Raw genomic sequence first — 12,273 nt, 5'->3', positions numbered from 1 at the left:
ATCCCTACTGGCATGCAATATTAATTAAGAGGAAGTTGCCAGATGAATAAAGTGGCAGAGGAAGCATACAGAAATGCCCTCCAAAAATAGTTTCAGAGCCACTTTTACATAGCATTTCACAGGGAAGATGCTTCTGAGAAGTAGAGTTATGTGCTGATACTCTGTCTACACACCAGATTTTCACAGTTACTTGGGAAGCTACTACTGACAATTTTACACTTGCTATCAGAACTAGTGAGATCCAGATTCCTATAAAATCTGCCTGTAATAACAGGAACTAATTACCTAAAATGGATTCCTAATTTCTTTTAGGTTCCCACACTTTCAGAGGTGATAAAGGCAGATACCTAATAGTGGGGGAAGACATTTAAGCCAAATAATTTTTTCCCAAACAGCTCAGGTATGTCATTCAGTTGCTAACAAGCTTTTGCACAGCATTCTTCCATGTTCTCTAAACACATTAAATAAATAAGAATGATGAAATATTAGAATTTTTTCCAGTACTAAAAGATAAAATATCAAACTGTACAGAACCAACTACTATCATGGATTCAATTACTGACAAATTTTATTTCCAATGAAAAGCAGTATAGATTTCAAAATGCTAAATATTTATCTTAGAACAGGTTTATATACAAAACAGTATTTTGAGTATGATTGATTTACTGAAATATTTTGTATATTTCACATTAGCAATTACTTCAATCTCCCTTTTTACTGGCAAAACATGCTATCTCTTGTAATCCTTCCATTTTGTAAGAAAACAGCCTTATTTCTAAGGCCTGGATGTTCCTCTAGGCCCTGGAATTCAATAAAGCAGATGGACTCAGAAAATATGGCTGCAGACAAAGGCCATCCAAAGTTTGCTACGTTAGAAAGACACTGTTGGGAGCAGTGTGCAGGCTGGGCATTCAGAGGTGTAAATACCATGTACCATATCACTGGGTGACAGAGGCAGGATGTAAGACCTGACACCCAAATTTTTCTGGATGTAAGCTATTTCCAGTACTAGCAGGAATTGCAGATGGTGAACTTGCTGGCTGGTGGAGCACCAGTGCGTCTTGTGCATGTTTTGTCTCAGAGTACCAGCAGGTGACTGGGATCAGCCACCGTCACCTTTTGAAAAGTTTTGAATGACCAGTTGCCCGAGTCATGACTCATCTTTGTCCTGACATTATTCCCCATTTCTCTGCAGGGACCTGTGCAAGACTTAGGAATGAGGGCAGAGTTTTGGCTTTGCAGCAGTTCAGAGAAGCCAGTCCTGTGGTGATGCCCTCAATCATTCCCAAACTTGGGTAAGTCTTTCCCTTCCACTCTTTGTGTGAGAATGGAAAACCAAGCAGGTTCCTTGCACCTTTCACACACCTCCACTTCCACATACCTTTCACACAGTGACCTCCACTGGACTAAGCAGACCCAGCAGAGAGAAACAAAGATGATTAAGGGACTGGAGCATTTCTCTTAGGAGGAAAGGCTGAGGGAGCTGTGCCTGTGCAGCCTCGAGGAGACGCGAGTGAGAGGGAACCTCATCAATGTCTGTCAGTGCCTGAAGGGTGTCAGAGGATGGAGCTGGGCTCTGCTCACTGGTGCCAGGAAACAGGGCACGGGGTGATGGGCAGAAACCGATGCACAGGAAGTTCCACCTGAACATGAGGAACAACAGCTTCACTGTGCAGGTGACCAAGCACTGGAACAGACTGTGCAGGAGGCTGTGGAGTCTCACTCACTGCAAATATTCAAGGGTCCTGTGCCATGTGCTCTGGGGTGACCCTGCTTTAGCAGAAAGGTTGGACCAGATGACCCACTGAGGCTCCCTCCAACCTGACCCATTCTGTGATCCTGTGATTCCATGACTGATGATCACGCTCATCAAATGCCTCTGCATTGTGTTTTGTGGAGCTATTCATTCACAGTACAGACTAGAGCTATAAATACACAATGCCATAAAAGGCTTGTGTGTAGGCCTTTCTCCTGGAAAGAAAATATGTTTTGAAGATGGTTTGGCTGATAAAAGTTCAGCAACTTTATCTGCAACTCTAAGCAAAAATGAACAAAAAGCCGATACAATTTTAAATTATTTTTTTTTTAAATCTTTTTTTACCTGAGGCACAAATATGTATAAAAAAATCGGTCTAAAAGTATCTAGAAGATCTGAAAGATAAGACTGTGATCTGAAACAGGCCATACTTGGCAGCATTTTATAGTTTGCTTCTAGGCTTTCTGAAAGCTTTGTGTATCAGAAGGATGCATTATATATCCCTATCTAACAGCTTCGTGTAACAGCCTTCACACATAGCTTTCTGCAACAATTTGATAAGAAAGTTGAAGGAAAATATAATGGTGTGGAGGACTAACATAGGTTTAATATTTTGATAATACATCCTTCTCCTTGTAAATCCATTCCTTAATTTACCTTCGTGCTTTGAAACTGAACTTGGAGGATTCCTATAAGTCCCTAAGGTGCTGAGTATCTCCAGTAAAATGCTTGGTATTGTGATGGGCGTGACTTGAAGTGTTCGATAATTAACATGATCCAATTTCTCCACCACTCTACCATGCAGATCCATATTTAGGAAAATGGCCAGTAACTACAGGGATTTGTTTCTGGCACATACCACTTTTTTCATCTTTTTAAACACAGGTATTTTGAGTATTTGTCTTCTTTCTTGTAATCTGAATGCCTGCCAGTAATTCACTCAGAAATCTCAGTAACGTACAACTTTTGTTGAACTAAAAAGGCGTGTGAGTTTGTCCTGCCTGGAGGTCTGGGAGGACATCTCCCATCCTGTATGTGCTGATAGAAAGCAGTTTTGGGCTTTAAAGTGGAAGCAGCCTGTCTGCACTGAGACTGGAAATGAACTGTCACAGGAAGCAAGTCTCTCCATGGATGTCTGGCCAGGAGCTTTGGAGTGACCTTCAGGAAGGGTCTGACGCTCCCTCCACAAAGTGAAACTCACAAACAAATGTCAAACTGTATTGAGGGGATCAAACTGTAACCACTCATCACCCCAGAACTTCAGACAGTCCTTCAGATGCTAGGCTCTGGCCATTGTAGAGCATCTGTAGACAGGCACACAGACACCCAGCTGCCTTGCTGGGATCACTTGCCAAGCAGTGGATAAAGTAAATCTTCTGCACTGTGGCTGAAACACTAACTTATGGGGAATTTGCCTTTCTTTCCCTTTCTCTCTTGCTGCAGCAAAGTTGCCAAATGCTCAGGATTTATATGCAAATAGTCCTGGTTGTTCTCTGGTTGCAGAGGAGAACCAGCGGGAGTAAGGGCTACATAACTGGAGCTCATTGCCCCTTTTATCAAACACAGTTCAGGCATGCTGATGGTTAGATACACATCAGAATTTTGAACTGTGGTTTATATAGCTGCTAAAACTCCCTAAAACAGCACACACAAATTTCCTTCTCTTCTCTCAAATCAAGAGCCCCTGACAAGAATCAGTGCTAATCCTAGTTTGCGAGATGGTTTTTATCCGTCCCGGAGACAGTTTACACTGCAGTCCAGCTCTGTGTAAGCCTCAGAGGCCTCTTATGTAATGTATCTCTTTCACAGCATGGTGTGCATTCCGCTTAGGCTTGCAGTGTGCATTGAAAACCCTGTCAGACTGGGACCCGAAGGAGGTGCTGAATCAAAAAAAAATTAGAATATAGCTTTTCTTTAGAAAAACTGTATGCTAGGGAGGAAGACTTTTGGCATTAGGAAACAAAAGATAATGCAATCCATATTTTTATACATACCTCTATGGTATCTACTTATTAGAATAGAAAATATTTCTCACTTATTTCCTATAAGCCCAGTAACTGCTAAGGACCCTCCAATACAGGTATTCCGCCTTTTATCACAACACAAAATGCGGTATAGAATCAGAGTGCAAAGTGTCCTGGCATTTAGAAAGAATCATTTCTGTAGGTTTGCCCAGAGCTATCACCACAGTGAGTTACCCTCTGGACCAAGTATAAATAAGTCTAAGTGTATATTAAAATCTATTTGGTTTTCTGCTATGCTCCACCAGCATCACTTTCTTGTTCCAGCAGTCCAGAGACAGAACATACTCATCACCCAGAGGTGATTCCTGCATATCATTTTCTCTGTATTTTTGCACAGAGGTTACAGACTTGGAGAAAAAAGTCTTACAGCAGCAGATCTCTCAGGATGACTGTTACAGCCCATGCAAAGGTAGCAACTGCATGTAGCTAAATTAGGAGTAGCTATATTCATTTGTACCAAAAGCACAGATGGGGGCAGGGAATGGGGAGACTCTCCAGAGCAGCCGAGTTTGGGCTTAGCAGTGAATACAGAGCCTTCAGTGCTGACTCACTTTTTCCATTTTTAAAATAAAAACATTAGCAAAGATATTTTTAAGTATTTACAGTGCTTTTCTGCTTCAAGCAAAGCCTTTTCATAATTTTTAACTATCCTCACCCCCCTCAACAGTAACACACTTTAGTAATCACTCCTATTTAATAAAATCCTTTTAGCCATAAAGCCCTAGATAATCTTAAATTGAGCAGTCCTTAGTCCATAACTTATTGGTTTCTAAGGGAAAACTATTGTCCAGAGAAAACGTAGGAGCCCGGGAGCCAGGATCCCTTGGCTCTACCCTTCATGTTTCTGCTGACATGTTGTATTATGGAAAAATGAAACAGTCCTGGTTGCGAAATTGCAGCCTGAGCTGTACAAGCAGATTTCTATGCTCACTGAAGTTGACAAAAGCTCAAAAGTTCAGCCACAGAGAGCAAGATTCTTCAAATACAGCAGGTTTACTTATGCTATGTATCTCACTTTATAGCATCATAAGAGCAGCAGCTGCAAAAATCCTGAGTCAAATCACATTTTAAATTCACTCAAGGAGATAGAAAAAATTCTGTGGCACTTCCAGAAGGACAAGCATATGACAATACAAGACCACCGGACTTAGGCTGTTGAGTTGTGCTCTCCAGGTATTTAAAGGAATATCAGTAGCAGTTCTCAGAAACTCACAGGTCAAGGCCTCAGGAGCACAGCAAACCTAGAGATCAAGCAGCAATGAGCCACAACTGTGAGGTACAGTTTCAGACAAAGTGGAACCTAGAGAGCCCAAGAGAAGTTGAGTGGCATCTTTTTTGACCTTTGGGGCATAAAGCAATTTTTCATATGCTCCACCACTCACAAGTGGTGCCTAATTAGGCAGCTAGAGAAGGCTCAGGTTTTTGAAAGCATTCTGTACCCAAAAGTTTACAGCCAGACACTCAGGGCTCTGTCTTTTGTAAAAGGTACACTAAAAGATTTTGAGAGCTTGTCACATATCCTAGGATAAAAGTGGGAATAAAAGTCTTTTGAATCTTGCCTTTTAGTGATATGGCTATAGGTTCAGAATTAGCATCTTCTGTTGAATTAACTTCAAGTACAAAGCAGAAAACTTAAAAAGAGAAATATTTTTTTTAACTCCTATTTAAGTTTAATTTAGGAAGTTCCCACTTGGAAATCCCCATGGGTTTACATTTTATCAAAACAATTTTGGTAAAATTCTCTTCCATATACTTTTAAAATTAATATGAAGAAAGCCCACATATTAGAAAAAGTAGTCTTAAAATTACCAGCATTATCCAGCTAGTTTTGAGATTTCTCTTGCTCTCTTTTTCCCCCTCTTCAGTGTATTTGTCTCTGTATTTTTCAGTACAATTTTTTTTGGTAATTTGAGAAACTCTTAGCTATTGTTTTAAATAACATCCATTTCACAGAGGGGAAGTCTATTTTTCCTATTCCTATTCTCCTCCAATTGTGCATTCCTCTGCACAAACAGATCCTGGAGTTTGTTGCATTGCAGTCTCTATATTTCCCCCAAAGTTCCCACAAAAATCTTGCATTCCTGTCTCCCATCCTGTCCTCTGTGGTTGCCATGTACCATTTAACAGTTGCCACATTCCACCAAAAAGTGGAAGAATTTCTCAAAACAGTTAGTGAGTGATTTTAGTTTGCTCAATATCTCCAGACTTTCCTTCCCATGTGACTATTCTAAAAATGCATTGGATGCAGTTTTGTGATCCTTAGAATTATTAAGTGGCAGAAAACATACACTTTCTGAAGTTCTTTTACCCATTATATGGCTAACAGCTCAAGTATCCCCTGGCTGTAATCTGGCAGAAATTCAGGCACAAAATACACAAATAAAAACAACCAAAAAAATCCAGATTTGGGATTATCTTCTTTTAGGAGAGGGAAAAAAAATTGCTAAAACAAAATTGGAGTACATCAGTTCAGACTATCAGACCTGCGACAACTGAATTTTCCCAAAGAATTTGACTCTGATCCAGCAACCTATATTTCCACCTCTGAAGTAAACACAAAACAACTAGGACTAGTTTCCAGAAAACAGTGCATCCCCTCTCCAAAACTCCCTTCTGGTCAGCTTCAAAGCTGTAAAATCATCTCATCTAATCCAAGATTGCATAGACCAGCATGATGCTCCTCTCTGCCGTCAGCATGCCAGAGAGCCTAAGAATAACACTGATATCTGCTGCATCCTCAGCTGCCAGCTCCTGAGCAGGGCAGTTCCATTGGCTTGGGAAGAGCTGTGCCAAACTGAGGATTTGGGCCCAAGCATGGACAGAAAAAGAGGGTGTAATAGGCAGAGCAGACAGAAAACCACTTTATTTCTGGCACAGTAGTAGATGGGTGCCCTGTGTATAGGAGGAAGGAAGGGAGAGGTGTCCCCTCCATCTCTCTGCTTTTATAAAGCTTCCCTAGACACTCAGAGATGATGTCTTCACAGTGTTTGCAGAAAGCTCAAACCTTTGTCTGCTGCAGAAGTGAGGGTCCTAATGATTTGTTTTCCTCTATCAGTACTGATCTATAAACAGTAATGTCACGGCACGGGTGTCTTACTTGGGTTCAAAGCCAGTGTCTTCTCCCTTTTTTTCCCAAACACACACATTCACTGTATCTTTTGATAGCAGATGCTGACATCATCTCCTACACAGTTGTATTTCCCCCTGGCTTTGAAGGCACCACAGAGGTACAAAACAAATGCATTATGTGAACCACTGATAAGGAGGGGGAGGTGAGGGTTCAGATATACACAGGCTGCTAAATACCTTTTAGATCTTAAACTTTTTCATTCACAATAATCACTCTTTGGAGAATTTGCTTAGCATACAGATTTCCATTTTTTATTCATTTTAGAACCCATATTTTCATTTTACACACTGAAAACTGCTATTAATGCTACTCCTATGGAGCTCTGATGAGTCCTTGCAGAAGAAAATGAATTTGTGAGACAAATTAAATGAGTCTCTGTTTTATGCTTAATTTCACAAAAGCCACTTTAACTGCACAACACTAACGCTCTATATGTGAAGAAACAGCAGGAGTAATATATGCATTTCATGAAGATGGATTTTTTTAAAGAAATTAATCCCTATTATGTGATTGAATTTCTTTGAACTGTATTTACTAAAAACCTTTTCCTTGTATCTGTTTTCTACCAAAAATCTTACCTTCTTCCTTCTCCCTTCTCATAAAAGTACCTTCTCAAAAGAAATGTGGGTAATTTCACATGCTGAGATCCATGCAGCACCAAAGACACAGTGGTTATTGATACATTAGAAGCCACAAAAGTGCGTGAGAATGGTCACATAGGAATTAGGGCTTGTCCTTCCCAAAAAAATGGCAAGATCAATAGTTCAGCTGAAGCGTATTTTCACCAATGCAGAAGGAACTGGAAGCAATTGTGCAGCAGGAAAACTATGACATAGCTGCTATAAAGGAAACATGGTGGGAAGACCCACACAGCTGGAAAGCTGTGATGGATGGCTATAAACTCTTCTGACGGGAAGAGTTTATCAAAGAAAAATTGATAGGGAGGTAGCCCTGTGTGTTGGGGACAGTTTTGGTTGTCTAGAGCTCAATGATGGGTTGAGTGTCTATGAGTAAGAATCAGGGCAAAGGCCAACAATGTGGATGTCATGGTGCTAGAGACCACCCAAGCAGGATGGAGGTGCTAGACAGAATGTTCCAGAAGCAGCTAGGACAGGTCTCACAATTTTTCTCTTTTCTTGCGGAGGACATCAGCTTACCAGGTGTCTGCTGGAAGGGCACTGCAGCAGAGAGGAAACAGCCTAGGAGATTCCTAGAGTGGAAGATAAGGATGCTGTGAGGTTATGCAGAGAGAAAATTAGAATGGCCAAAGCCTAACAAGAATTAAACTTAGCTATAGATCTAGTGCTGTAAAAGACAATAAAAAAGGTGTCTATGAACACATTAGCAACAGAAGAGGGGCTAAAGAGAATCTCTATCTTTTATTCAATGTAGGGGGAAACACAGCAACAAAGGATGAGGAAAAAGTTGAGATACTTAATGCCTTCTTTGCCTCAATCTTTAATACAAAGTCCAGTTGTTCTCTGGGTACCTAGCTTGGGTTTAGTCTCACTATAAATCTTTTTTTGTTTGCTTGTGGATGTTTGGGGTTTTTTTTGGTTTGGTTTTTCAATGTCATTCCCATTCTTTTTGCATGTTTCTCTCAATTGTAGTAGTTTACCAAATGAATGCTCCTGCTCAGGTCCAATTCAGACTATCATTGTGGAGTAAGCAAGGTAGAGTAAAAGGGATAAAATGGATGCCAATGCACACAAGGTCCCTGTTGTTTTGTACAGCAAAGGAAGAGTTTCCTATATGTGAAGGCAGATGTCAGCTGCTCAAAGTGCCCTGCCAGCTTAGGACGTGGCAATAGATAGCACTTTCCACTAGAGGCCTTTGTATTTTAAACCTGAAAAATGTGTTGTGTGTATGGGTATATATTAAATATAGAGATGCAGATATCAAGACAGTCACATCAATTTCTATCACAGACCACTGAGGTATTGATAAACAGTCATACTGTTTCTTAAAAGCATATCACACGGTTGCTAAACTCTCTGTTACTACTCTTTTCATTGTCAAAATTGATTTAGACATTTTTAAGATCTGCATTGACTTGAATTGCATTGACAGTAACTGACTCTGAATTACTACATCTATATTTAGAAATCTCTGTACACACAATTTACTGCACCACAATCACACTTAGCTATTCAAACATTGTTTCCAGAAGTGATGGCTTGCACCAACTGCTAGGATTCATCATATCAAGTCACCAACAAAACATTTCATTGTGCTTCTCATTGCCCTTAATCAGCAAGCCTCGAAAACCAAGATACTTCTGATATTTTGGATAGATTAACACATGTGCAGACTAGATAGATCTATATGCCTACACAGATTATGTATTTTCTACTTTTCTAAACATTAAAACTTTCAGCTTGTTTTATTTATTATGATACTGAAGAAGATACTGTTTGCAAATAAAGTCTTTACATACAAAATAGGACTCAGGAGATCTGCAAGCAGCTTTTATCCTGAGACCTGTCTGTGAAGTCTGCCTTACATGTAAATCCAAGAACTACAGAAAATTTTCATTTTTGACTGGAAAAAGGACAATCATAGACTGAAGATCAGGGCACAAGAAACAGAATTACAGTAGGCAAATAAAGCCAGCCGAGTTTTCAGAAGTCACAAAGTGCTTAAAAGAAAACCAGACAGAACAAATATCTACCCCCTACTTTAAGAACATTTGCTTGTTGTATTAATTTCTTATCTGTCTTTAAAGATAAAAACAAAATATAAATCTTGATCAATCTTATTTCAGTGTAGAATTTCCCTGCAGAATCTTATTAATAAAGAATAAAACAGAAAAATAAAATATATTTAAAATAAATTATGTCATTAATTCATTAGCTTGTGCAACTGAAATAAAGCCAGATTGTCTGTTCTTATCATTCAGGATTTACTCTTCATGTCTTGATGTTACCCCACACTTCAGTCTTTGTACATAAGGTACAGAAATAGCAAAGAGAGAGAAAACTTTTCCAAAAGTTTTGTTTCCACTCCTTCCAAAGAACCGTTGCCTGAAATACATTCAAATGTACTTGCTCCCCAACAGTTAACACTTTTAAAGTAACTTAAATCCAAGTATTCTAAATTATTTTATGAACTAATTTTAGAAATGCCACTGAAAACCAGAGGAAGTTTGAAATAAATTTCTAGAATAGAATTTCTAGTCTGCCTTAAAATAAGTTTAGGCAGGATTTTCCTGTATGCTTAATCATTTATTTGTAGATTTAGCCTGCATATTTTCTGCATTCTTTTCTGGGAAAGATTTTGGATAGTGTCTAGAGTCTATTACTAAGTGGAAAATAACAAAAATACAGAGCAGGCCCAAAAGGTTGGTATTAATTAGGAATTTTTAGCTTACTGCATTCTGTTCAGAGGTCATAGACATGCTAGTTATTCTAATGATTACATCCCACTAACATCCAATCTCCAAAAAGACAACTCCTTTTTCCCAGAGTGAGTTAGAATATCATTTCACGCAGCTCAATAAAGATATGTATTTGCCACAGGGCTGCAATTTATGTAGAATTTTCTCAGTTGTTCACAGCAGTGAACTCTCAGGTACATGTGTCAGAACAAAGGAAAAAAGTCAGAACAAAATTTCTTCTTCTTTCAAAAATGTAAAATACAAAAGGTAAGTGCTACAAAAGCAACACACCATGTTTTAATCCTACATAATTCATACAAACCACTTGATTGTAATAGTAAATGAAGTAATATGATTCTTCAAGATTCACCAGATTTTAAATCATATATCCTATTAGAAGAAGGTTTACTGAGTATTGCATTAGCTCTTCCTTTAGAAGCATACAGCAAAGAACTTAGTGTCTCAGAGTTTTCTATTGTGACTGAGGTGTCCCGTCATGACAATCTTGCTGCAGCTTAGAAAGTTGTTTATTGAGATGCAGGTGAAAGGTTTGTGAATAATATTCAGTTTGATCTTTTCAGTCAGCAGTGAAAATAACTAAAAATACTGGATAATATGGCATAAACTAAAATTCCACTTACTTCAACTTTGATAATGTAGTACCATTTATAGGCAGTGGTACTACTATTCTGCATGAAAATTAACCAGAAATGAGGATAAATATTTGTTTTCAGTTAAACAGCCACTAAGGTGCATTATCACTATTCCCATCACAGCTGTTCTTCATGTTTTCCCCCATAACAGTCCCTGCACTTCAACCTGTGATTATGCTTTCCACAGATTTTCTGGAATTCCTGGATTACTTTACAAGACGAGGCATTAATTAAGTCACTGTTTGTGCCACTTATTGACAGCTAAATTTGAAAAATTACTTGATTTATAAAAAGGCCTGTTATTATTTAAATACCTATCAAAAAAAAAAAAAACAGAAATATTTATTTTTAAGAAATCTTAAAACTCAGGTTTGGACTTTAGCAAATGACACTCCTACAGTACGATTCAAAACTGTCTCTTCATGGAGAAGTAAAACTACACATGGAGTTTTGAAAGTGAATACACACAAATCACTCCTGTCAAGAGTCATTCAGTAAGCAATTATGCAGCGTTCACCTCTAAATCTTTGTTCTCTGAGTTTTGTACCACTTGTAAAATGATTGATGTCTTTTCCTATCCAAATAGGACAGTGGAAAGAATATTTCCTCATTTAAATAGATTTAAGCAGACCATAGAAATGTTCTGAATATTGATTAGGAGTTAGCTTGAAATTAAAATGAAATTCAGCTGTAACTGTACAGTTCCACAGCACAACTTAAAAGAGTGAAGATGAACTGAAATGTCTTAAGATTGACAAATACTTTTTTTAAAAGAAACTGGAACTAATAATAGCTGAATTGTGTATTTGTTAAAAATACCCAAGGCAAAAAAACATTGTGTTTGCACAATGCATTACTGAGAGAGCATCAAACAAAGGCCAGTATACTCTTCATTACATCCAATGTCCTTCATAGGAAATTCCAAGCTAGTATGGAATATGTAGTACCTCAATGTTCATCACATCAGACCAGAGGAACGATGCCATGCAGCTCTCCAACAAATCACAACTAACCAACACTGTTTAAAATTAGATTTTCCATGAGTAATCCACATAGCAATTTTTTTCACGTCATGGTTCTATTGAAGAGATTTTGATCTCCATGCAGAGACTTCATAATTCACAGCCACAAACTAGTCCTTAGTGTTACCAATTAAAGACACAAAGAAGGGTGACAGTAAGACCTTTTCTGAGCATGGGTCTGACAGAGCGGTGCAGTTTCTTCTTGCCCTCCTCCTCTCAAAAAAGTCCCTTTACACATCTGTTTGACTGAGTGCAAAAATTATCAAAGCATCAGTGACTCAAACCCTTCAGTTTCAGACTCAGCCATCAGCT

General features: G+C 38.6%; 1 long non-coding RNA gene across 4 annotated transcripts in view; it reads right to left on the bottom strand.

Annotated features, from left to right (window-relative positions):
• The window catches only part of LOC131578063 (uncharacterized), a 224,472-nt gene that overhangs the window by 144,193 nt on the left and 68,006 nt on the right, over nucleotides 1-12,273 (bottom strand). For all 4 annotated transcript variants that reach the window (XR_009277370.1, XR_009277372.1, XR_009277371.1 and 1 more), the window contains exon 3: nucleotides 8,068-8,120. This is a non-coding gene — a long non-coding RNA (uncharacterized LOC131578063). The remainder of the gene's footprint in view (nucleotides 1-8,067; nucleotides 8,121-12,273) is intronic.

This window comes from Poecile atricapillus, chromosome 3 (assembly GCF_030490865.1).
Source record: "Poecile atricapillus isolate bPoeAtr1 chromosome 3, bPoeAtr1.hap1, whole genome shotgun sequence".
Lineage (NCBI taxonomy): Eukaryota > Metazoa > Chordata > Aves > Passeriformes > Paridae > Poecile > Poecile atricapillus.
The sequence above is the reverse complement of the archived record's forward strand: the minus strand, read 5'-3'. Positions and strand labels throughout refer to the sequence as shown.